This window comes from Talpa occidentalis, unplaced genomic scaffold (assembly GCF_014898055.3).
Source record: "Talpa occidentalis isolate TD23 unplaced genomic scaffold, MPIMG_talOcc4v2.1 talOcc4.5, whole genome shotgun sequence".
NCBI lineage: Eukaryota > Metazoa > Chordata > Mammalia > Eulipotyphla > Talpidae > Talpa > Talpa occidentalis.
In genome coordinates, this window is record NW_023604861.1 from 75,201,473 (window position 1) to 75,227,280 (window position 25,808).

The following is a 25,808-nucleotide window of genomic DNA, read 5'->3' on the forward strand; positions in this document are numbered from 1 at the left end:
ATCTCAAGATTGGGTTTCTACTTCTGTGCTTTGCAAAATTCTTTATTTTTTTTTAAATAACTAGAATAATTTCATTGGTGTTTTCTAAGAGAAGGTAGAAAACATGAAATTATTACACTTGAACAGACTGGAAATGCTCTGTATACCTTTTTGCTCTGAGCAAGGGAATTATGGAAATGAAGTCTGAATGGCATTAACCAGGACTTCCTGATTTTTCAGTGTTACTGTTGAATATTAAAATTATTTCTTAATTTGACTATAAGAAAATTTCTTGATTTGGGTAGTCCTCTCAGGATTGGCAGTAATAAGTTGCCAGCGAGGACAGAGCTTGCACTTAAGTTCTTGATCCCCCCCCCCTCAAAATAGTCATTAACAATCCCCTAAACAGGTTCACATTTTCAGAAGCTCTAGTCTGAAGGTTTTGTATTTGTTGCTTTACTCATACAGTTCTACTCCATGGCCCCGGCTGTGTCACAGCAGGCGCTCAGCAGGAAGGAACATGCTTGCTGTGGCACCTTTGGTATTATTACTGGGATTACACTAGCCAGCATATGTGTACATCTTAGGCTAGTTTAGTCAGCTGAAAAATGCTGCTGCCAATTTTAGGCTGGCGGTGAAGTTCTTTGGTCAGACTAAATTACAAAAGACAGAGTGAAAACCTTTTTCCCTTTGGGAAAGTAAACAGAGGTGCTGCTTAACCAACCAATATTATCTTTTTTTTTTTAATTTTATTTTTATATTCCCCATACAATTGCAGCCCCCTTATTTTGACCCCAATCCCTCCCAATATTATCTTTTTTTTTTTAAAGATCATTTTTTTTTTTTTTTAGAGGTATGTATTTTTTATTTGTACATGCACTGGGTACAGTCAGAAGCGCGGGAGGGTGAGAGAATTCACCAGAGCCAGAGCAAGGAGCAGAGCAGGCAGAAGGACCGAAGTACACTGCTGAGGGGAGCAGCGGGCGGCAGGAGAGGTCTGCGCGCCATGTGGGACCCTCCTCTGGTGGCTGGGGAGCAGCCGGGGATCGAACCGGTGCCACAGAGGCTGCGGGCAGCTTCGCAACCCAGCGCTCAACCGCTACGCCACCGGGGAGGCCCCTTCCCAATATTATCTTAATGTTACAGGTAAAATCAGAGGCGTGTAAGATGTCGTCTGACCTTCTCCAATTGTGTAAAGTTGCTTTGGATACATTAGCTAGTTAACTCTGTTAGCATCACCATTTTGCAGATTACAGAATTAAAATCTGCCTATATAACTGGAAAATGGTCATTTTGATTTAGATTTGAATTTAGGTCAGTGTGGCTTCAAAGCTTATGTGTGCTAATCATAGCAGATAGGAACTAGTAAATAGATAAGCATCACACACACATAGAATCTAATCATAAGGAAATATCAGACAAACCTAGAATAACATTCTATAAAATAACTAGTTTAGAAGTGTCAAGATCAAGAAACACAAAAAAAGGTTGAATGAGAAACTATTCCAAATTAAGACAGTGAAGCCATATGACATCTAAATGCGGTCAATGTGTGATTCTGGATTTGGAACCAGTGAAAAAACTTTCAAACAGACATCATTGTGGCATTTGACAAAATTTTAATATAAAGAAGAGAAAATGGCATCCTCAAATTACAGTAATTCCAGCTAACCTGCAGTACAGCAGAGCTAAGTGCTTACACTGCCCAAACTCAAGGATATGCACAGACCTCAGGTATATGGGCAAAAAGTTCTGGAACCCATGGACTACCTCCCATTGGTTATACTACCACAGCTATCCTCCAGGTGTACATTCAGCCTGTCCCAGCTACAGCATTGATGCTTATGATGCCACCACTGCTGTAGTCACCACTGTACAAGTTTCCTATGCATTTCAATCTGCATATGGCACTCAGTCTGCTTACCCTGCCTATGGGCTACAGCCAGCAGTCACTATACCTGCAGGACTAAAGGACAGTAACAAGCCCACTGAGACTAGTCAACTTAGGTATAGCAAAGAGCATTACAACCAGCCTAGGCTATGATATGGACAGAATGACAATTATCCCCAGATACCTGGGAGCTACCCCATTTAGCCAGTCACCATACCACCATCCTATTCTCCTACCAGTTATTCCTCTTCACAGCTGACTGGTTCAGAGCACTTACTCCTTTTTTTTTTTTAAAGATTATTTATGCATACAAGAACTGGGGTACAGGCCAGAGGTGGGGGGGGGTGAGAGGATTCACCAGAGGCAGAGTGGGGAGCAGCAGGCAAGTCAGGAGAGGTCTGCTGCACCATGTGGGTAGCTCCCTGGCCGGGGATTGAACTCATGCTGCAGTGGCTGCGGATGGCTTCATAGGTTGCATCTTAACCCCTTGCACTACCAGGGAGGCCCCCAGAGCACTTACTCTTAGCAGAATACCTGTGGGTACTTGATTAATATGGACAGCAGAACAGTTGTGGCCAACAAAGGCACTGTGGGTGGCTTCTCAAACTGGATTCTACAGTCACTCCTCAAACTGGATTCCAGGTCAGTGTAGCCCACAAAGCAGCAACTATGGGAAGCAGACAGAGTTCATTCTGACAGGATATAAGTTTATGGGCAGGAGTCTGGAGGATTTTCCAGACCAGGAAAGAACTGGAGCTTGAGTAGCCATAATATCTGGGACCAGGAAAGTTGGGGGTTTGGTCATGGAGGCATGAGCAGAGGTGAACAGAAGGCGGAAAGTCTAGAAATGGCAGCACTGGAGAGCAGAGTGGCTTCAATAAGCCTGGTGGCCCCAAGGATGAAAACCAGATCTCAATTTATTGGGCCTAGCTGTAGATGCAGATGAAGACTGACAACAGTGTGGTTATGTACAGGGATTAAATGATAGTGTGACTCTCCATGATCTGGATGAGTTCTTTAAGCAGTGTAGAGTTGATAAGATTAACATGACAACCAGACATTCTATGAATAAGGAAATAGGAAAGCCCAAACATGATGTCAGTGTCCTATGATGACTCCTGACTGCGAAGGTGGCTGTGGAGTGATTTTTTTTTTTCAATTTTTGCATAGAAGAACTGAGGTGTAGGCCAGGGGGGCGTGGGAGGGAGAGAGAATTCAACCAAGATAGAGTGGGGAGTAGAACAGGTAGATTTACTGAAATACACTGCTAAGAGGAGCAGCGGGTGAGTCAGGAGAGGTCTGCTGCACCATATGTGGGTTAGCTCCCTTGCCTGGGATTGAACTCAGGCCGTGGTGGTGATAGTGCTGACACTTAACCCTTAGGCCACCAGGAAGGCACATGCTGTGGAGTGATTTGATGGAAAGATTTTCAAGGGAGCAAACAAAGGTCTCTTGCTTGGAAGAAGTTTCCAACAAGTAGCATGCAGAGTGAGGGCAGAGGAATGCTACCACCTTTCCATGGAAGCCGTGGACAACCAATCGGTCACATGGGAGTTGAGGAGGAAAGAGAGGACAGTTTCCCCTCCCAAGAAGACACTGGACTTCCCAAGGGAACCTGAGCAGAGGAGGAAATGTCCAACACCTAGCTGGAGATTGACAATGCCCCAGTCTGGGTTGTGGAAACCAAAATCTCATCTGGAGAAAAGAATGTTAACTAGAGTAAGGTCCTGAAGCCTGAAGACTTGCTTCTGCCACCCTTTTCATCGCTGGCTGGTGACCATGGCCCAGGTGGCAGGTGAAAAGAAAAGGTGACCTCATGGACTGCAGCAGACCTGGTGGAATGTTCAGAGGTGTTTGTGGCAGAGTCAGAAAAGCCTTTTGCCATGCCGGGGCATGGACCGAGGTGGCTTTGGCAGAGGAAGATGCAGTGGCCATGGCGACCTCCTTTGATGGAACAGATGAGAAAGAGGCAGGAAAAGCAGACCTAGAAAAGTGGATAAAAGTGAGCACCATCAGATTCAGAGACTCCACAGGGCTGCATTGACTACCAGATTTGTTTTTTAAACCAGAAAATGTTTTAAATTTATAATTCCACATTTGTAATGTTGGCTACAACATTATGGTTATTCCTTGTTTGTACTCACTAGAGTACACCATTTATGGGGAAAAAATTAAACAAATGGCAAAAAAATGTTGAATATACACTAGATTAGACAGTCATATTTATCAATATTGTATAATTATGACTGTATAAGAGAATGACTTTGTCTTTAGGAAATATACAGTGAAGTTGTAGTGGATAAAGAGCATGAAATTGGTTGTGAGAGAAAGAAAATGACAAAGGAAATGTGGCAAAATGTAAACAATTGAACAAATGATGAATCTGGGGAAAGGAGAGTTTTATTTTTGTATATGTGAAATGGTGTAATGAAATTTTTAAAATGCCTTTTATTCTACAAATGTGACATCATCTTAGAGTGGTAAATATGTTCTTTTTAAAGAAGATAGACTACAATGTAGAGCATGCATTAATTTTTTGCCCATTATTTGTATGTATGCTGCCTGCATTCTTTTTTTGTTTTCGGTCAAATTTTGATTATATATGAATGAAAAATGCTGGTTGGGGCATTTTCAAGGCCTGTCTTTCCCTCCCTCCACTCAGTCCTGTTTACCCTTGACTTAGCCAGAGAATTAATGGAGGCCAAATGTGAAGGATGTTAAATGTTTAAACTCACAATTGAATATATTTCTCTTTTTGCATTCCAAAAATGTCTATAAATGCTGATGTGATTTTTTTACAGATAATGTTTTTTGTTAGACAAAAGGCAGAATTAAAAATTCCTTCTGATTATAGATAGGAAGAACTCTAGGTTTAAGCAGGTTTTTTAAATTCTACTGACTGATTTGGGGTGATGGGAGAAAGAGCCTCAGTCAAGGAACAATACACATTAGACCATAGACTACAAAGATAAACTTTGCCTTCAGCTCTCCTGGTGATGAGTACAAGTAGCTATGTATAACTGAAGGTTTCCTCCCTCTCCAGACCCTTTTTCTCCCCCAGTGCCCCCACTCCCCTTTCCCTGCTTCCCTTTCCTTATCAGTTCATATGTGCATGCTTGTGTGCACACAAACACTCACACACAAGAAATAAAAAGCCATCTTGCCTTGGAATAAGACTTTACATTCTTATTTACATTCTATAACATTCTTCTGCCTAAATCACCTGCATGTATTAACTCAGCTGTGCTGCTGCCCCAGTATACTTAAAATAATGCTGGGAATCTTCCACATGCAGCCAGAGCTACTCATTGCCTATCCAGATACTTTTATAGGCCACTTTTGATTGAATTGGGTTTTCATATTGTCAACACTCAGTTTTTCTTTGAGTCTGTTAAAGTTAACTGAATCACAGAACAATGTGCACATGTGGGTATTTAGTGACTATTAATTATGTGCTTATGTTATATATGAATGTGAGTCAGGATTGTGAAATGGTTAAGTACTTGGACTCTAAAACCTGACAGATGTGGGTTAAATTTGTCTATGCCACTTGTTACCTGTGCGGCCTTAAACAAGTTGTTCATCTTTTCCATTTTCCTCATCTGTAAAATGGTATAAAATGCTCCTTATTATTGTGATATGATGCCTGTAAAGTATACTTAGCTTATTACTTGGCGTTTTGTATGTGTTCATAAATGTTAGCTATTGTTATCCTTTGTGTTATTTCTGTATCGCCTTGAATTTGCTGCTGTCTTTAGACTGTCACACTTTCCTCACAATCTCTTACTCCTGTCTTCCAGGCTGATTTCTTTTTAATTATGGCTTTTTGTATTTTAGGCATTATATTTCCCCCCAAGGTCCAGAGGTGATTCTTCCATTGCCTGCCCCCACCCCCAACCTACAACCTTTCTGTTTCCTCTACCACCTCCAAAGTCTACTGAATGAATGATAACCAAGTAAAAAAGCCTTTTTTTTTTTTTACCAATTATGACCTGACTTCCTGTTCTGTCATTTGCAAAGAAATGAACGTTTAACCTCCAGTTTCTAGAATTGTGGATAATTTCAAATAAATAAGATCTTTTTTCTCTTTTTCTCCTCCATAAATTAGATCACGAGTATGTCATACTCCATGAAATCCATTGCGTTATCTGATAGTCTTCTGGATGAAAAGATTAGCTTTGGGTCAGATGAACAAAGTCTGTCATTTCTATAGTTATTCAAAGTACCTTACCTCTAACTTGATCTCTGCTTAGTTAACAGGAGTGTTCTACGGATCAGATGAGGTCCTACATGTGAAAACACTTTCTAAGCTTTAAAGTACCATGTTAATATGAGGGGTGATTATTGCATATGAAGAAATATCCCAGATAACCTAAGTGATGTCAGAATTCAACCCTAGATAATTAGGTGCACTCTCCTTTCTTCCAGCCACCTCTAGAAATTCATAGTAAGAGTTAGAGTAGTTAATGACTAAGTTAATGCAGTGACTATAAAATACTTCTACTTCCCTTGTCCACTCTGACAGAATGGTGGTGCCAGATCCTGAGTCAGTCTTCAGAGCTGGACTTTAGGACACAGTATTGTAGGCAAGATACTTAATAGGACCTGGGAGTAAGGATTAGAGCGATTTCTTTTGTGCCATTTTTCAGTCCTCTTCTTGGCAACTTTTATCCTGGTAGCCTCCATATAGATTGTGACATTTGAAAATTGAGTTTAGCAAGATGATGCCAGATAAGGCTTTTGCCATATTGGGCTGGCAGACCTAGCAATCAACATGTAGTTTGTGTGCATGCGTGTGTTCCTTTCTTTCTTTCTTTCTTTTTTTAAGATTTATTTATTTATACAAGTACTGGAGTACAGTCCAGAGGTGCGGGAAGGTGAGAGAATTCACCAGAGACAGAGCAGGGAGCAGAACAGGCAGAAGGACTGAAGTACACTGCTGAGGGGAGCAGCGGGTGAGACAGGAGAGGTCTGCTTCGCCATGTGGGTATCTCCCTGGCCGGCTGGGAATCGAACCGGCGCTGCAGAGGCTGCAAACAGCTTCACAGAGCAGGGCTCAACCCGCTGTGCCACTGGGAGCCTGCATGTGTTTCTTGTTTCTGGACTATTCTTTTCTGAACGATATAAACAGCAAGCTTAGAATCATGTGCGAGATCATCAACAACAACTGTTAATATTTAGTGATTACTTGACTCTTCAAGCATCAGGGATTGTTATCAACTGAACTGAGTCCCTTGCAAATTGATATATTAAAAGTTCCAAACCCCAGTGCCTCAGATTGTAACTTATTTGCAATTTGTTGGGAACCCAACAAAATCAGTTTCTCTTTCAAAGCATATAATCTCAGCAAAAAAAAAAAAAAAAAAAAAATAACCCAAAACTTTTTCTGTCCTAATGAGCATTTTCTGAATTTGAAAGCTCTTCTCATCCTTGGTCATCTCAACCTTTGCTCTTCTTAGTTTTATTTTCTGCTTCTGAGAAGAATCAAGGGAAATGCTTCTTTCTAAATATGCCTGTTTTCTGCTTAGTTGTACTGACATAAAGGACATAAAAGAAATCACATTGAGAAAGCTGGAGACAGGTAGAAGGTGCTGTTAGCAAGAACATATTAGTGATCTCTCTAGTTGGAGGAAATCTGTAGTCCCAGAATTGGTTAGATTATTATCACTCCTGCTTACTCCCCTAAGGAGTTTGCTGTTACTCTCCTGTCTGTTTTGGGAAGTATCAAGATGTTTCTCCAGTCTTAATCTGTAAATCATGAAGAACCCCTTAGAAAGCAAGTGCCATTGCATAATTTGTTCCTGCTGACTAATGGTATTATTTAAACAAGCAACTCTGGCTAAGTTTTGTTTTGTTTTTTAAAATCTTTCGTTTCAGGTAAACATTTTTCAGTTTGTCAAATTTGTTTGCAAATGAGCTTGCTCTATGTAGAATGTACCTCATCAAGAATGATGAGCTGCAATTTTAACATCAAACTAAAATTAGCATTACTTTTTTATCATGTGCTAAAGAATTTTGTCATTTGGTTTCTTTAAGATTAAAATGAAGTTTTCCCTTCTTCAGTGTGACTTCCTTTTCCATCTGTTCAGCAATTGTTCCTCTGGTTCTTTGTCCGTTGTCACGTTGGACCTAGTGCTATGTAGCTGAAAGCTAGTATGATTATTTCCATTCCAAACCATAGCACTTAAAAATAATTTTTTTTATAGTGGGATTTTTTTTTTAAAGATTTATTTATTTATTAATTTATTTATACAAGCACTGGGTACAGTCAGAAGCGTGGGAGGGTGAGAGAATTCACCAGAGCCAGAGTGGGAAACAAACAGGCAGACTGATGAAATACACTGCTGAGGGGAGCAGCGGGCGTGGCAGGAGAGGTCTGTCGCACCATGTGGGACCCTTGCCATTGGCCGGGAATTGAACCAGCGCTGCAGAGGCTGTGGGCAGCTTCGCAACCCAGCGCTCAACCGCTGCGCCACCAGGGGAGACCCTAAAAATAATTTTTTTACACAAATATTTTTCACCTAAATTTTTTTTTGTGGTAACATTAGTTTACAATAATGTATATGATTCCAGAAGTATAGGATCATACCTCTTCAGATGTATGTTACCTATACCACACCCACTCACCAAAGCACCCATAGTCCACCACAGTCTATTGTGTCCCCTACCTTCTTTTTTTTTTTTTTTGTAAGTAAACATTTTATTTGAATTGTTATCTATTATTGAGACATTTTATCAACACTTAAATTTGTAAATTTAAGACTATATAGAATATACTTTTAGGAAAATGGAAGTTTTAATAACCCACAGAACATCTGTGACCTTTCCACAGCAGCTTCAATTATGCCAACATTCCCTGTATTCGATATGAGTTAAAACAGTCCTTATTACATTAGAGCAGATTTTTTTTTTAATAATAAATTTTATTTTTATATTCCCCATACAATTGCAGCCCCCCCATTCTGACCCCAATCCCTCCCCTCCCACCCCCGCCCCCCTAAAAGTGTCTCTGGTTCGTAGTTTTTTGTTGATTTTGATTTTCACTTTCTTATAGTTATTCGTTTTCCTGGTCCCTTATTTAAGTTTTCTAGATTCCTGCTATGAGTGAGACCATCCGGTATTTTTCTTTTTCTTTTTGGCTTATTTCGCTAAGCATGATCCCTTCCAGTGCCATCCATGTTGCTGCAAATTGCATGTGTTTATCTTTTTTGAATGCTGAGTAATATTCCATGGTATATATTTACCACATCTTCTTGATCCAGTCATCTATTTTTGGGCATTTGGGTTGTTTCCAAAGCTTAGCTATTGTAAACAGTGCTGCTATAAACATAGGGGTGCAGGTGTTCTTTGGAATTGATGTTTCTGTGTCCTTTGGGTAAATACCTAGGAGTGGAATTGCTGGATCATATGGAAGCTCTATGTTTAGTAGGTCCAGAAATCTCCACACAGCTCTCCACAGTGGTTGGACCAGTTTGCACTCCCACCAACAGTGCAGAAGAGTTCCTTTTTCTCCACACCCTCGCCAACATTTGTTGTTGCTAGTTTTTTTAATATGTGCCATTCTCACTGGTGTAAGATGGTATCTCATGGTAGTTTTGATTTTCATTTCCCTGATGACAAGTGATGTTGAACATTTTTTCATATGCCTGTTGGCCATTTGCATTTCCTCTTCAGAGAAGTTTCTTTTTAGCTCTTCTGCCCATTTTTTGACTGGATTCTTTTCTTTGTTGTTGTTGAGTCTCATCAGCTCTTTGCAGATTTTTGTGATCAGTCCTTTATCATTAGTGTTGGGTGCAAAAATGTTCTCCCAGTTGGTGGGGTTTCTCTTTGTTTTTGTTATTGTCTCTTTTATTGTGCAGAAGCTCTTTAATTTGATGTAGTCCCAGCTGTTTATCTTCGCCTTCACTATCACTGCTTTGGGTGATGTGTCTGTAAAGATGTCTTTGATGTGCAAATCACGTAGTGTTTCGCCTATATTTCCTTCTATATATTTTATGGTTTCAGGTCTTATGTCTAGTTCTTTAATCCATTTTGAGTTGATTTTTGTGTATGGTGTGAGGTAGTGGTCTAGCTTCATTCTTTTGCATGTAGTGACCCAGTTTTCCCAGCACCATTTATTGAACAAACTTTCTTTGCTCCAATGCATAGTTTTTGCTCCTTTGTCAAAGATTAGTTGACCATAAATCTGTGGGTTTATTTCTGGATTTTCTATTCGATTCCATTGGTCTGTATGTCTGTTCTTGTTCCAATACCATGCAGTTTTGATGATTATGGCTTTATAGTAGAGTTTGAAGTCTGGGAGTGTGATGCCTCCATTCCCTTCTTTTTTTTTCAGGAGAGCTTTGGCTATTCAGGGTTTTTTATGATTCCATATGAATTTCATCAATAATTGTTCTATTTCTTTGAAGAATGACATTGAAATTTTGATTGGAATAGCATTGAATCTGTATATTGCTTTTGGAAGGATGGCCATTTTAATAATGTTTATTCTTCCAATCCATGAGCAGGGGATGTCTTTCCATTTCTTTGTGTCTTCTTCTATTTCTTTTAACAGTGTTTTATAGTTTTCTTTGTATAGGTCCTTTACCTCTTTTGTTAGATTTATTCCCAAATATTTGATTTTTTTTTGTTTCAATAAAAAAGGGATGGTTTTTTTGATTTCTTCTTCTTCAGATTTATTGTTTGTGTATAGGAAGGCTACTGACTTTTGCGTGTTGATTTTGTATCCTGCCACTTTACTGAACTGATTGATGAGTTGAATTAGTTTTTCTGTGGACTTTTTGGGGTTCTCTATGTATATTATCATATCATCTGCAAATAGTGATAGTTTGACTTCTTCTTTTCCTATTTGGATTCCTTGGATGTCTTTCTCTTGTCTTATTGCTCTGGCTAGGACTTCCAGTATTATATTGAAAAGCAGTGGTGAAAGTGGACATCCTTGTCTTGTTCCAGATCTTAATGGAATTGCTTTCAGCTTTTCACCATTGAGAATGACACTGGCTGTTGGCTTGTCATAGATGGCCTTTATGATGTTGAGGTATGTTCCTTGTATCCCAAGAATTTCAAGGGCTTTTATCATGAATGGGTGTTGTACTTTGTCGAAAGCTTTCTCAGCATCTATTGATATTATCATATGGTTTTTATATTTCTTTTTGTTGATGTGTTGGATAACGTTGATTGATTTTCGGATGTTAAACCATCCTTGTGTCCCTGGAATGAATCCTACTTGGTCGTGGTGAATTATCTTATGGATACATTGTTGGATTCTGATAGCTAAAATTTTATTGAGGATTTTTGCATCAGTGTTCATTAGGGAGATTGGCCTGTAGTTTTCCTTTTTTGTGTTGTCCTTGTTTGGTTTTGGTATTAGTGTAATGTTGGCTTCATAGAACGTGTTTGGTATTGTCCCTTCCTTCTCAATTTTTTGGAAGAGTTTGTGAAGGATAGGCACTAATTCGTCTCTGAATGTTTGGTAGAATTCATTTGTAAATCCATCAGGTCCTGGGCTTTTGTTTTTGGGGAGGTTTTTGATTACCATTTCAATTTCGCTAATTGTAATTGGTCTGTTTAGGTGTTCTATTTCTTCTTTATCTAGCTTTGGGTGATTGTAGAGTTGTAGGAATTTGTCCATCTCCTCTAGATTGTTAAACTTGTTTCCATATAACTGTTCATAGTAGTTACTGATTATTCTTTTGATTTCTGCTGTGTCCGTTGTGATTTCTCCTCTTTCATTGATGATCCTGTTTATTTGTGCTTTCTCCCTTTTTTCCTTTGTGAGCCTGGCTAGGGGTTTGTCTATTTTATTGATTTTTTCAAAGAACCAGCTCTTGGTTTCATTGATCTTTTGGATTGTTTTTTTAGTTTCAATTTCATTTATTTCTGCTTTTGTTTTTATTATTTCTTTTCTTCTACTGGTTTTGGGGTTTTTTTGTTGTTCTTTTTCTAGATCTTTGAGCTTCGAGATTAGGTTGTTTCTTTGAGTTCTTTCTTGTTTCTTGATGTGAGCTTCTATTGCTATATATTTTCCTCTTATTACTGCTTTTGCTGCATCCCATACATTTAGGATATTGGTGTCCTCCTTGTCGTTCAATTCAAAGAATTTTTTAATTTCTTCTTTGATCTCCTCATTAGTCCAGTGGTCTTCCAGTAGTGTGGTTTTTAATCTCCATGAGGTAGGAAAGTTCCTTGCCTTCTTTTTATGGTTTATTTCTAGTTTGATGCCTTCATGGTCAGAAAAGATGGTTGATATGATTTCAATCTTGGTGTATCTGTTGATGTTTGTCTTGTGCCCCAGTATGTGATCGATCCTGGAGAATGGTCCGTGTGCGCTTGAGAAAAATGTGTACTCCGTTTTTTTGGGGTTTAGTGTTCTATAGATGTCTGTTAAGCCCAATTGCTCTAGGTCCTTATTTAGAGCTTTGGTTTCTTTACTTATTTTTTGTCTTGTTGATCTATCCATTGTTGATAGTGGTGTGTTGAAGTCTCCCACTACGTATGTGTTTTCTCTGATGTCTGTTTTCAGAGAGGACAACAGTTGTCTGATATATTTTGGTGCTCCTTCATTTGGTGAGTATATGTTAATGAGTGTTATTTCTTCTTGAAGTATTGTCCCCTTGATCATAATGTAGTGACCATTGGGGTCTCTTTTCATCTTTTTGAGTTTGAAATCTGTTTTATCTGATATAAGTATAGCTGTTCCTGCTTTCTTTTTTGGTCCATTTGCTTGTAGGATTGTTTTCCATCCTTTAACTTTGAGCCTATTTTTATCTTTTGTAGCTAAATGTGTTTCCTGGAGACAGCAAAAGGTTGGGTTTTGTTTCTTAATCCAGGCTGCAACTCTGTGTCTTTTTATTGAAGAGTTTAGTCCATTTACATTTAGAGTTAATATTGATATGTTAGCATCTGTATTTGCCATTGTGTTTGTCTTTCCTTTGATTTTATTTATTTATTCTTTTAATAACTTTTTTTTTTTTTTGGCCTTCTTTCATTGTTATTCGTCCCTCTGAGGTTCTGGCTTTAGGACTCCTTGTAGTATTTTTTGGAGTGGGGGTTTAGTTGCAATGAAATTCCGGAGTTTCTGTTTGTCTGGGAAGGTCCATATTCTTTCTTCAAAGAGGAAGGAGAGCTTTGCGGGATAGAGAATTCTTGGTTGGCATCTGTTTTCTTGGAGTCTGTTGACTATGTCCCTCCACTCTCTCCTTGCCCGTAGTGTTTCTTCGGAGAAGTCTGATGTCAGCCTGATTGGCTTTCCTTTGAATGTTATCTGTTTCTTCCCTCTTGCCAGCTTCATTATTTTTCCTTGTCCTGGATTCTTGGGAGCTTTACTATTATGTGTCTTGCTGTATTTTTCCTTTCGTCGTGGAAGTTTGGTGTTCTTCTTGCTTCTTGTATATCAATTTTCAGCTCCTTCTTCACATTTGGGAAGTTCTCTTCAATTATCTCTTTGAATATTTTCTCTGTTCCTACATCTCTCTCCTCTCCTTCTGGGATTCCTATAACTCTTATATTTCCTTTCCTCATGGAGTCAGATAGTTCCCGAAGTCTTTCTTCGTTCTTTTTCCTTCATACTTCTCTTTCCTTTTCTGTTTTGGTTTTTTTTATTTCTGTGTCTTCAAGAGTACTTATTCGTTCTTCCATTTCATCTATTCTGCTTTCATTGCTTTCCCCAGAATTCTTTAGTTCTTCCATTAATTCTTTGATCTCCTGCATTTCTTTTACTTCCCTCTTTAGGGACGCAATTTCATTCTTCTGACCATTGTTTTCCCTCTCTAGGGACTCAATTGCATTCTTCTGATCGTTGATTATTTTTCCCTTATCATTGTTTTCCTTTATGACTTCTGTCAGTTTTTTAATCACGGCAATTTTAAATTCTCTTTCTGGAAGGCTCAGAAGTTCTTCCAAGTTACTGTCGTTGCAATCTGGGGGCTGCTTTTCTTTTAGTGGTGTGCTTTTTCCCTGGGGAGTTGCTAGGTTGCGTGTGGTTCTTCTCCTCCCTACTGTCTGTTTTCTAATTTGCCGTATGCGTTGGGACACTGTGTAGTTGGGACTGGCCGGCATCTTGGGTGAGCTTCTCTGCTCTCCTCTGGTTCCTCCAGGAGTCATCTGTCAGTTTCAAGCAGTCTTTACTGGAGAAAGGTCCCTGTTCTAAAATGCCGATGTGGGGACACACTCCCCTGTGCGCCTGGTCTGCCCCGGCGGTGGGTTCCTGCTCCCCCTCTGGGCTTGGACTGCAGGCCAGAGGGGGTCTGGCGTGGGCGAACTTCCCCCGCTCACCTCTGGCTCCTGAGGAAGCCTTCTGCAGGTAGTCTTTACTGAAGAAATGTCCCTGTTCTAAGATGGTGATGTGGGACACACTCCCTGCGCGTCTGGTCTCAGGCACACTCTTCTGCGCGCCTGGTCTGCCCCGGCTGTGGGTGCTCGCCCCCCCTGTGGGCTCAGACTACTGGTCAGAAGGGGCCCGGCGTGGGCTAACTCCCCAGCTGGCCACTGGCTCCTCTAGGCGCCTCTGCTGGCTTCAAGTCGCTAGGTGGCGCCAGAGATCTCTCCTGGAGCCCTTGGGGAGCTGATTTTCCACCCCGTGGGACAGGGAATAGAGCGGGAATGGTAGGGTAAACCTCAACAGCTTTGGGGTGCTGTGTCTGCCTTGTGCCCCACCGTCGTGGGGAACCCACGCCCCTAATTTCGTGTCCCGGGTGTCAGTTCCAAAGCCCTCAGTTCCAGGACTCAGGCTGTAGCCCAGTTCAGTGGCGCGGGAATGGCGCCTTTTGAATCCTGCTCCCGTGCCTGGGCGCCTGGTTCCTGCTCACTCAGTGAGGGCCTCCGCGCGTCTCCCCGCAAGCCTAGGTCGCAGGCGCAGGGACCTGGGCAGCTGTGATCTGGATCCGCGTTTGCTTTTCAACTGCACTGCTTTTCTGCGCGCGATCCCGATTCCGATCCGCACTTGGTTTTCCAGCGCGCCGCTTTTCCGCGCAATCCTGACCGCGATCCGCGCCTGTTTTTCCAGCGCGCCCCTTTTCCGCGCAAGCTTACCGGGAGGCCCGGGGCTGTGTGCTGGTCCTGGTCTCCTCCTGGGCGGGGTCTCTCTTTAATGGCGCCCGGAGCTCACCGCCACGGCGGATCCTGCAGGGTTCTCCACAGCTCCCGTTCACGGGGTGTGGCGGCTGCAATAGTTCCTTTCCACTCCCAGTCCCGCTTGCTGCGTCATTTCTTCTTGTTGGTCGTTTTGGTTTGTGGTTTTCCTCCTCTCTGCCGGTCGGAGAGTGCCGCCTCTGTGGGCGGGGGAGGGGAGCAGGGTTCTGAGCTTTCCTCCCTTCTGGTCCTCTTTTATGGCCACTTTCTTCTTCGGGCAGTTTGCTGGCGTCACCCGTTTATCTTCCGTGTCCCGGTTCTCACTGGGACCTGCCGCTTTTCCTCCCTATTAACTTTTTTTAATGGGAGATCTTACTCGCAGTGTCTCCTCGCCACCATGTTGCTCCGCCCCTCCTCCCCTACCTTCTTGATTTCCACTCTCCCTTCCTTGACTGGTAGCCTCAGCTCTGCAGTCAGATGTCTAGGGTTTTTTCCTTTGTCTTGTTTCTTTATATTCCACACATGAGTGAAACCATCTTGGTATTTGTCTTTCTTCTGGCTTATTTCACTTAGCATAATCCCTTCCAGTTCCATCTATGTTGTCATAAATGGCAGGAGTTCATCTTTTTTTTATATAGCTGAATAGTAAGTCCATCGTTATATAGACCATATCTTCCTAATTCATTCATCTGTTCTTGGACAATTGGGTTGTTTCCATAACTTGGCTACTGCAGATAGTGCTGCAGTGAGCACAGGAGTGCATATATCCCTTCTTATTGGTATTTTTGCATTGTTTGGGTTGATACTAGGGATGGAATTGCTGGGTCACATGGTAGATCTATTTTTAATATTTTGAGAAACCTCCATACTTTTTTTCTATAGAGACTGGACTAGTCTACATGCCCACCAACAGCATAAGAGAGTTCCTTTTTCTCCACATCTTCCCCAACACTTGTCATTTCTGGTCTTTTTGATGAGGATCATTCTAACAGTTGTGAAATACCTTGTGATTTTGATTTGCATTTCCCTTGTAAGTGATGATTAGCATTTTTATTCATGTGTCTATAGGCCATCTGTCTGTCTTCTTCAGAGAAGTGTCCATTTAGTTCATCTGTCCATTATTTATTTTTTTTTTCTTTTTGTTGAGTTGTATGAATTCTTGGTAGATCTTGAATATTAGCCCCATGTCAGATGTATGATATGCAAATATTTTCTCCTATTGAGTAATGAGTCCTTTCACTTTAGTGATAGTTTCTTTTGCTGTGTAGAAGCTTTTAAGTTTGATGTAGTTCCATTTGTTTATTTTTGTTTTTGTTTCCCTTACTGTTGGAGCCAGGTTCACTGAGTTAAGACATCTCTGAAGTTGGTGTTGTGGATTGCTTTGCCTATGTTTTCTTCCATGCGTTTTATGGTTTCGGGTATTACATCCAAGTACTTATCACTTTTGAGTTAACTTTTGTATATGATGTGAGATAGTAGTCTAGTCTTATTTTTTTTTTTTTTTGCATGTGGCTATCCAGTTTTCCCAACACTGTTTATTGAAGAGACTTTCCTTTCTCTATTGTATACTCTTGGTTCCTTTGTCATAGATTAACTGTCCATATAAGTGTGGGATTATTTCTAGGCTCTTAGTTCTATTCCATTTGTCTGTCCAGTTTTAGTTCAATACCATACTATTTGAATTACTATAGCTTTATAGTATAGTTTGAAGTCTCAGTGTGTGATAACATCCATTATTTCTCTTTTGTATCAGGATTTCTTTTGTTATTCAGGGTTTTTCTGGTTCCATATAAATTTCAAATAAAGTTTTTCAAATTACAGAAAACCTTAAATGTACACTATTCAGGATTGAAAGTGTCCAAACTCAGAGTCAGATATGGATGTTAGTAAGCAGAGGGTTGAACCAAAGAGCTAGGACCTCCAGACTTCATATAACTGGGGCTGGTCTCTCCTTTTTTGTTTTTCCCCTAGTGGTAAAATGAAGACTGATGGTTTTAAATCTTTCATTGTCCACTGGCTTGTAATGGGGAACAAAATATATGTCAGGCTGCTTTGAAATCTCTGGAGGAAAAGAAGTGATAATCTTGGTTTAGCAGTATATAATTCTGCCAATGACAGAAACTCATTCTTGCAAAGTCAAACTATTTTCTGCCTTTGAGAAACAAATCAGTGCTGCCTGGGCCACAATACATGTTCCTTTTCATCACACATTGGCAAGACAGGCATGTCTAGTTTTCTTCAAAATCAGGTATCTAATCTTTTCCCTGATAAGAAATCTTAAACCAGAGAATCTCAGGGGTTCTGTTCCTGGCATATTCCCACTTTCTTTCTCCCTTTGAAGTTTATACAACTTTGAAGGAACAGTATACTGAAATCACATTATCTTGTTGGTTCACAGCCTTGAGCCTGCAGATAAAAATTAAGGCACAGCATCAAAAAGGGTGTGTGCAACTTAACAAATGATAAAGGACTGATCACAAAAATCTACAAAGAACTGATGAGACTCAACAAAAACAAAGTAAATAAGCCAGTCAAAAAATGGGCAGACAAGGGCCTCCCCTGGTGGCGTAGGCGGTTGAGCGCCATGCTGTGAAGCTGTCCATAGGCTCTGCAGTTACGGTTCGAACGAAGCCGGCTGGCGAGGGTCCCGCATGGTGCGGCAGACCTCTCCTGTCGCGCCTGCTGCTCCTCTCAACAGTTTATTTCATCAGTCTGCCTGTTCTGTACCCCACTCTGTCTCTGGTGAATCCTTTCACCCTCCTGCGCATCTGGCCTGTACCCGGGTTCTTGTGTAAAATAAATAAATAAATCTTTAAAAAAAAAATGGGCAGAAGAGCTAAAAAGAAACTTCTCCAAAGAGGAAATGCAAATGACCAACAGGCATCTGAAAAAATGTTCAACATCATTTGTAGTCAGGGAAATGCAAATCAAAGCTACCATGAGATACCATCTTACACCAGTAAGAATGGCACATATTAAAGAAACTAGCAACAACGAATGTTGGCGAGAATGTGGAGAAAAAGGAACTCTCCTGCACTGCTGGTGGGAGTGCAAACTGGTCCAACCACTATGGAAAGCTGTGTAGAGATTCCTCAATCTGCTTAAGATGGAGCTTCCATATGATCCAGCAATTTCACTCCTAGGTATTTACCCAAAGGACACAGAAACATTAATTCAAGAGGGCCCCTGCACCCCTGAGTTTACAGCAGCACTATTTACAATAGCTAGGCTATGGAAACAACCCAGATGCCCAAAAATAGATGACTAGATCAAGAAGATGTGGTACATATACACCATGGAATATTACTCAGCAACCAAAAAAGATAAACTCATGCAATTTGCAGCAACATTGATGGAGCTGGAAGGGATCATGCTCAGTGAAATACGCCAGAAAGAAATAGGAAAATACCGGATGGTCTCACTCATAGCAGGAATTTAGAAAACTTAAATAAGGGACCAGGAAAAAGACTAATTATAATAACGTAAAAATCAAAATCAACGAGCAACTATAAACCAGAGATACTCTAAGGGCGGGGTGGGTGGAGAGGAGAGATTAGGGTCAGAATAAGGGGGGTGGGAGTTGTATGGGGACTATAACCAAGATGAAAATGCATACATTGTGCAAAAATGAAAAATGATGTAAAAATATATAAAATTTAAAAATAATAATAATAAATTAAAAAAATAAATTTCTGGGGAAATGGACCTAAAAAAAGGGTGTGTGGATTATAGGTATGTGTATTTATGTGTAAATTCAGCTTTTGTTTTAATTGAGTATATCTTGCTAATGCCGCCTTTGTAAGGGTCCCTAGATTTTCCTGGTGGCTGCCAACTTTGGTGATTGGGTAATTAAAAAGGCAAGGAGATTATGTATAGATCAAGGATGTGGCTAGCTTAAGATACTTTGTATATGGATTTGTGCATCTGATAATGGGCTTTGCCTTTGATACTTCCCTAGTTTTTTGTTTTATGCTCTACCTATATACCCTCTTCCCCCAGACCATGTTAGGTACCCTGTATTTTAAGGCAGTCTGCTTGACTTCATTCTTCATGAAAGGAAAGAAATGTCCTGATTTAAGTAATAGAAGGATGTTAATGACTTTGTATTGCCTCTCCTGGGAGTATTTATGTTTAAAAGATTGTCTGGACTGGAAACAATAACAATGGTTTCTAAAAGAAGGGGAATACTTGAGATGAAAAGATCTTTCTCATTTAAATTGTACATACAGATATGATTTTCCAAAGCAGTTTTGTGAAGTTACAATGAAAGTTCAATAGCTGTATTCTCCTTTTCCATAAAACTTTTGCAGAGCTGCTATGATTTAGTCAGGTTAACCAGTTTGCAATTCACTTCCTTTTTTGATCTTATAGAAATATTTAAAAGATGGCCTAAAAAAGAAGTAAAGCAACAAATAATAGGTCTTTGAAAAATTGAAACCTGATACTTTATTTAAAAATTTTTGCCATTTTATATAAATCTGTGTGTGACACTTGGTAACTTGAAGTGAGTTGTCTTAGATTTATTAGTAATTTACCATCATTGGTAATATGAAACTTACTAGATTCTCAGTGTCTCTCATGTCTCTCAAGTTTCTAGTTATTTAAAGTTCATGCTTTTTCTATAATTTTTTTAACAAAAGAATTTGTGGGAATGGGGGCTTTTTGCTTTATTAAAAATACTTTAATTCCTATTTTCAAGTTCTCACAAAACTCCTTTGATATGTCTGAAAGACATCTCTAGAAAGCTCAGTAACTGTCCAATGATGATTAATCCTGTCATGCTACACTGGCAATACTCTGTCCTCATCTAGAAGATTGTAGAAACATGGCTAAACATTTTTTCTAGAAGCTAGTTCTGACTTTGAACACATGTCATATGTACTGAGACACATTTACTGGAGTGATTTATTTTAGTCCTGGAGACCTTTACTCTCATATAGCTCTTAGCCCACTATGGATACTTATTTCACCCTAGGTAAGATGACTTACTTTATGACTTACAGTACAATTTTTTTCCGTTTCGGAAAATTAGTTTAACATGTTTTTGACACAGTACATGTACGACTTCTTAGCTGTTATCTTTGAAATGAAGAATTTCCTCAGGATTATAAAGCCCAGTTAAAGACCATTAGTTGTAATAGGTATTATTAAAAATTTTTGTTGGAATATTTAAAAAATATATTATAAATCACACATTTTCCTTTTTGAATTGCAGCCTTTTGAAAAACAGCCTTCCTACCAACTTAGACATGATGGAAATCCTTGTTTTGTTCATCCTTGGAGTTTGTATTTGGTGATTGTGTACTTTGACAGTCTGGAGAGAACCATGTTTATGTTTGTTTATACTGAAGTTGTTATTGAGAACAGAAAGTAAAGTGGGAAATGTAGAAACAATACCCCTACATTGAAAATGGCAAAGGAGTTGTTGGGGTGGGGAATAAATACCTTGACCTCTCATTCCTCTTCTCTGAACCCAACTGTAAGCCAGAGAATAGGGAGTGACACACTCTTTGGGAATACTCAGAGGGCATGGAACAAGGCAGAGAAGGGTGGAGAATGGATATAAAGGGCAAGTGGAGAATAATCACTATTTTCAGGGAACTATATCATTTTAATTTTGGATAAATAGTTCCTTAGGAAGGCAGTTAGAAGATCCATTACTACAGAGAAGCTGTTAGTTTAGGTTGTCAGTATTAATGATAATAGTGAGAAAGCCCACAGGAAGTATGAAATGAGTAGTGAACACAGGTTTACTTATGAAGATATTTGAACTTCTGGTGAGCAGTGTTCAAAGATACTGGGTATCTTATTTATTATATAATTGCTCTTGAAGAAGCTGTCACCAATTATGATGTTTGCCACATGTTCTCTTTCTCTCTCCATTTATTAAACTAGAAGACTAGGTGTGGCAGAGCTGTCAGAGGGTTAATTTTAGTGAATGAAAGGACAGCCTAAACTGAAGCATAGGCCTTAGGGCTAAAATTAGGGCTCAGCCAAAGTCCTTTTGTATCAGTAAATGAAACTAAAAGAAAATCTTGGGAATAAACCTTAAGAAATCTGACCAACAGTATGTGGCCTTCTTGAATCAGTAATGGTTAGCAGGATCCTAAGGTTCCCTTTCTCCCTTTCATACCCCCCCCCACAACACACACACACACCCACTCCCACAACTTTAGCATTTTTATAGAAAGTTGTCAGAGTTGTATCACAATGCTAAGTGGAACCAATAAATCGGGGATAAAGCTTTGTGGAAATTGTGCATGAGAAGTAATAATGTGGAAAATAGGTTATAGGATTTCTGTTGAATTCATGCTACATGGTTTCCACTCAGGAACCATGACTAAGTCATAGTCCTTTTTATTTTCTGTTTTTAGCATTTGTCACTGTAGTATTGTTTTGCCAAAGAATTGCTCTGGTTATGTTTATGGACCTCTGTAAGGATGTCATTTAAATGAACGTTATTTATTTAGCATGTGGACAGAAAAAAACAAACACTTGCTTAGTGACAGCCTTCAGTCATTATATAGATTAATAATCAGTTATACACTCTTATCCTGCTAGGAAATGTGTTTAAGCTAAAGCATTATTGATTGCATTATTGACTTGATAAGTACAATTTTTCTGAAGAGTATTACATTGGTTACCTGGGGGAGAAGTTCCTTAGTAACTTGTAAGAGGGACTTCTCTAGAAGTCAGTTAAACTAGCTTGGATTTTTTTTGTTGGTTTGGAGAGGATGGCCTCTCAAGTATCTCTTCTTAGGATTTTATGATTTTTTAGCTTTTACATTTGGCATGAATATTTGAATATTTTACCTTTATTTTCTATTCAGATTTCGAATAATGATTTTAAACCTTATAATGTAAACTCCTTATAATCACAAAGTTTTTTTTAAAGATTTATTTATTTATGCATACAAAAACTGGGGTACAGGCTAGAGGTGCAGGGAGTGGGGTTGAGAGGATTCACCAGAAACAGAGTGAGGAGCAGAACAGGCAGACTGATTGAAATACACTGCTGAGTGGAGCAGTGGGTGAGATAGGTCTGCTGCGCCATGTGGGTAAATCCCTGGAAGTCTGGGGATCGAACTTGTGCTACAGAGGCTGCAGATAGCTTCACAGTGCTGTGCTTAACCCCTTGCACCATCAAGGAGGCCCAACACATTTTTTTTTTCCTTGTGAGTTTTGCACTTGTCAGGGTTTTTAAATTTTTTTTTTACTTTTTATTTTTTACATCATTGTTCATTTTTAAACAATATTTGCTTCCTCCCACCCCCTCAGGTGTAGTCCCCATAGAATTTCCTTCACCAAATGTACCCGTGTACCTCAGTGCCCTGTGCTCCTCCCTCCCTCCCTCTGATTCCTCTCCCATCTCCTCCCTTGCAGTATGTCTCTGATTTATAATTGTCTGTTTATGCTTTCTTGTGTTTTGTACTGTTACTATTTTTCTACACTGATGTCTTATTTGGTTCCCCTATATTTCTGCTATGAGTGAAACTATCCGATATTTTTCTTTTTCCTCCTGGCTATTTCACTGAGCATAATTCCTTCCAGCTCTCTCCACGTCGCTGTGAATGGCATGAGTTTATCTTTTTAGATTGCTGAGTAATATTCCATCGTGTATATATACCACATCTTCTTGATCCAGGCATCTGTTTTGGGGCATTTGAGTTGTTTCCAGGTTTTACCTATTGTAAATAGTGCTGCAATAAACATAGGGGTACAGATGTTCTTTTGAATCAATGTTTTTGTGTCCTTTGGGTAGATTCCCTAGGAGTGGAATTGCCGGGATGTATGGTAGCTCCATTTTTAGTAGACTGAGTTAACTCCAGACAGCTTTCCATAGTGGCTGGACCAGTTTGCACTCCCACCAGCAATGTAGGAGAGTTCTTTTCTCACCACATCCTCGCCAACATTTGTTGTTGCTAGTTTTTTTAATATGTGCCATTCTTACTGCTATAAGGTGGTATTTCAATGTGGTTTTGATTTGCATCTCCCTGATTATAAGGGATGTTGAACATTTTTTCATATGCCTGTTAGCCATTTGCATTTCCTCTTTGGAGAAATGTCTTTTAAGTTCTTCTGCCCATTTCTTGACAGCACATATTCTTAATGATGTATGTGCTTACTTACTCATCCACTAACCACTTTTTGACTCTACCCCAGGCTATATCTACACTCTACTAGAAAGGAAGCACATTCTAACTCTTTACTCAAATACTTAAAAAGAGAAATGTATTTATTTTTAGTGGTTATTTTTTTAACATTTTTTTTCTCAAATTTTACTGATTTTTCAGTTATATAACTACATAATTTTTGGGGTACATCATCACACCTTCATATGTGCACATGCTTCACTCACCCTCAACCAAAACTACTGTGCTGATGTCCTCTCCCCTGCATTCCCCATTCCCTTATCCCCCTCTATTCCCTTCTTTCCCCAGGTAACCAGTATATTTTTCAGCGTCTAAAAATTATTTTTTACTGTGCTTTGCTAGTTTATTTTCTTTGGTTACATATATTGAACAAATAAGTGAAAACAACTCCTATCTGTCTTTAACTTTCTGACATTCCACACTTAGCATAATGACCTCAAGATCTGCCCATTTTGTCCCCAAAGGTACTATTTCATCTTTTTAATTAGCTTAGTAATATTCCATTGTGTATATATATCATAAGTTATTGATCCAGCTGTCTGTTTTTGGTCACATAGGTTGGTTCCATGATTTGGCTATTGTCATTAACGATGCTATGAGCATAGGAGTACATAAATCTTCATATTAGAGTTTTCATATTATTTGGGTACTTAGAAGTGGTATTACTGGATTATGTAGTATTTCCATTTTTAGTTTCTTAAGGAATCTCCATACTGTTTTCCATAGAGGCTGCATCAAATTACATTCCCACCACCAGTGGATGAGTGCTCCTTTTTCTCCACTTGCCAGCATTTTCTCTTCCTTGCCATCATTTGTTGTTTCCAGTGCTTTTAGTAGTGGCCATTTCCACAGGAGTGAGGTGGTATCATGCTTTTCTGTTTTAATAAATGAGGTTGGACATTTTTTCATGTGCCTTAATCTACCCTTAGATGTCTTTTTTGGGGAGAAGTGTCTAGCCACTTTTTGACGGGGTTGTTTTTATTGAATTATATAAGTAGTTCATGTATTTTTGGAACTACTCATTTTTTGTTGAGTTATATGAGTAATTTATAGATTTTGGAACCCCTTGAGAGTTGTATGATATGCAAGTATCTTCTCCTAGTCTGTAGGTTATCTTTTTGGTTTTGTGGTAGTTTCTTTTGACATACAAAAGTTTTTTTTAGTTGATGTAGTGTCCTTTGTTATTCTTGGTTTTGCTTCCTTTGCTGTTGGGGTTGGGTCCCCAAATACATCTCTGCAGTTAATGTCTGAGAATATAGCACCTGTTTTCTTTTAAGTATTTTATGGTTTCAGGACTTATATCCAAGTCTTTAATCCATTTTGAATTAATTTTGGTGTATGGAGTTAAGTAAGGACTTAGTTTTGTTTTCACACGTGGCTGTCCATTTGTTAAGAGGCTTTCTTTTCTCCATTGTATGGCTGTGGCTCCTTTGTCAAAAATCAACTTTCCATATTTGTGCATGTGTATTTATGGGCTCTCTATTCTGTTCCACGGACTTGTGTTTCTGTGTTTGTTCCAATCCCTTGCTGTTTTGATTTCTGTTGCTGTGTAGTATAGTTTGAAGTCAGGGTGTGTGTGGTGCCTCCATTTTTCTTCATTTCTCTCAGGATTGCTTTGACTATTCAGAGCCTTATGTGGTGTTATACAAATATTGTAATTGTTCTATTTCCTTGAAAAATGTCTTTGGGAGTTTGATGATGGATATTGAACCTATGAATTGCTTAGGTAATATGACCATTTAATAATGTTACTCTTCCCTCCCACGAACATAGAATATCTTTTCACTTATTAGTGTCATCTTCTTTAAAAACAGGAATTTAGTCTTGTCATCTCATTATTGTTAACAGTTAGCTCCATATCAGGATGAGTGGTTTGGGAGTGGAAAAATGAGTATTTCAGGTTGAACTTGAACTTTGCTTCTAGCTTGATAAGTGTCACCTGCTTTTCTAAAGATATTTTCAAGGTACATTAGATGTGCTGTCTGTAGTGTACCCAAGCCAAATGTGTAATTTGAACAAAGCTCTGTATGTTAAGTTGAAGTCCTGATAAAATATTTTGATAGCATAATGGGGACCATTTCAGGTAAATTGTTCAAGAGTCATATATAGCTAATATGGTTTTTCTAACACTGTTAGTGTGTATTGTTTTAAGAAGAGACGTGCAGATTTTGAGTATCTAGAAAATATAGCTGTTTACCTTTGGACTCTCCCATCCAGCCTGCTCTGCCATTTCTCTCTAGTATTTGATTCCCCTTAAAAATAAACTTAGTTTCATTAATTAAAGCAAAGGTAAAGGTAATTTGTATACTGAAACTTACAAAAGATTAACCCTTTGCACTCCGCTGTCCCCTCTCAGGGGACATTGGTAGCCAATGTCCAGAATGGTTCTGAGTGCAAAGGGTTAAAGATCTTTGCAGGCGGTTGAGCGCCACACTGTGAAGCTGTCCACAGGGTCTGCAGTGTGATCCCAGCCGGCAGGCAAGAATCCCACATGGCAAAGCAGACCTCTCCTGTCTCATCTGCTGCTCTTCTCAGCAGGGTATTTCGTCAGTCTGCCTGTTCTGCTCCCCACTCTCTCTCTGGTGAATCCTCTCACCCTCCCGCGCATGTGGCCTGTGCCCTGGCTCTTGTATAAAAAAAATTTAAAAATTAAAAAAAAATTAATGATCTTTAATCATGAAAGATCCTAACTATTTATTAATAAACTCCACTTGAGT

General features: G+C 39.4%; 1 protein-coding gene and 1 pseudogene across 3 annotated transcripts in view; both read left to right on the forward strand.

Moving 5' to 3' along the window:
- The window catches only part of COMMD1 (copper metabolism domain containing 1), a 166,645-nt gene that overhangs the window by 126,771 nt on the left and 14,066 nt on the right, over window positions 1–25,808 (forward strand). The window lies entirely within an intron of this gene.
- LOC119258985 (RNA-binding protein EWS-like) lies at window positions 1,202–3,000 on the forward strand (annotated as a pseudogene).